At 50.6% G+C, this 1088-nt stretch overlaps 1 non-coding gene across 1 annotated transcript; it reads left to right on the top strand.

Moving 5' to 3' along the window:
- Positions 1–735: 735 nt before the first annotated feature.
- On the top strand, positions 736–809 carry TRNAW-CCA (transfer RNA tryptophan (anticodon CCA)). The gene has a single exon. It is a non-coding gene; the product is annotated as a tRNA-Trp (tRNA).
- The last annotated feature ends 279 nt before the right edge of the window (positions 810–1088 follow it).

Below are 1088 nucleotides of genomic sequence, written 5' to 3'. Positions count from 1 at the left end.
TCTTCATTGCTGCGCGCGGTCTTTATCGAGTTGCAGAGAGCGGGGGCTACTCTTTGTTGTGGTGCGTGGGCTTCTCATTGCGGTGGCTTCTCTTGTTGCGGAGCATGGGCTCTAGGCACGCGGGCTTCAGAAGTTGTGGCTGGTAGGCTCTAGGGCGCAGGCTCAGTAGTTGTGGCATGCAGGCTCAGTAGTTGTGACACGTGGGCCCTAGAGCACAGGCTCAGTAGTTGTGGCTCATGGGTTTAGTTGCTCCGTGCCATGTGGGATCTTCCCGGACTAGGGATTGAGTCCGTGTCCCCTGCATTGGCAGGTGGATTCTTAACCACTGCGCCACCAGGGAAGTCCCCAGACAGTATTCTTTTAATGATGGTATGGGATAGGTAAATACTCTTAGTCTTTGCATATTTAAAAACGTTTTGATTTTTCCTCCAGAAAATGGTCATTGTGCTGGGTGTTCTCTGCTTGCCTCTCCGAGCCCACTCTTCACCCTTCCCCACTCTGCTCTGTGCTCTGGGAGGCTGCCTTTACGTATTGCACCGACACGCTCTTTTACTCTCTTACTGGCAGTTGGGTTTAGTCAATAAAAGGCACTAGGAGGAGATCAGACTTGCGGTCTAGATGAGAAGGTGTAGACTCACTTCCTCTGTTCCTCCGTTCTCAGTACAACAGTAAACTCTTGAAACAACGTAAGAGATACCAAAGGACAGCGCTGAATGGTAGAAAGAAGCAGGGACTTCCCTGGTGGTCCAGTGGTTAAAGACTTCTTGCTCCCAATGCAGGGGGCCCAGGTTCGATCCCTGGTCAGGGAACTAGATCCCGCATGCCACAACTAAAGATCCTGCATACTGCAACTAAGACCTGGCGCAGCTAAATAAATATTAAAAAAGAAAGAAAGAAAGAAAGAAGCAGGTGGACTGGTTGGGGACCCCAGAACAGGAGGAACAACATGGTGATATAGGGCATCTTACAACCACCCAACCACATGAGCCAGGCCTGATGCTTCCTGACCACCAGTCTAGCAACAGAAGGCAGCTGAGGTAGGCTCATTCCTGGATCAGACAGAAGACCCACCAATAATACCAGACAAA

Source organism: Globicephala melas, chromosome 18 (assembly GCF_963455315.2).
Source record: "Globicephala melas chromosome 18, mGloMel1.2, whole genome shotgun sequence".
NCBI classification, from domain to species: Eukaryota; Metazoa; Chordata; class Mammalia; order Artiodactyla; family Delphinidae; genus Globicephala; species Globicephala melas.
Note: the sequence above shows the minus strand (reverse complement) of the source record. Positions and strands in the feature narration are given on the sequence as shown.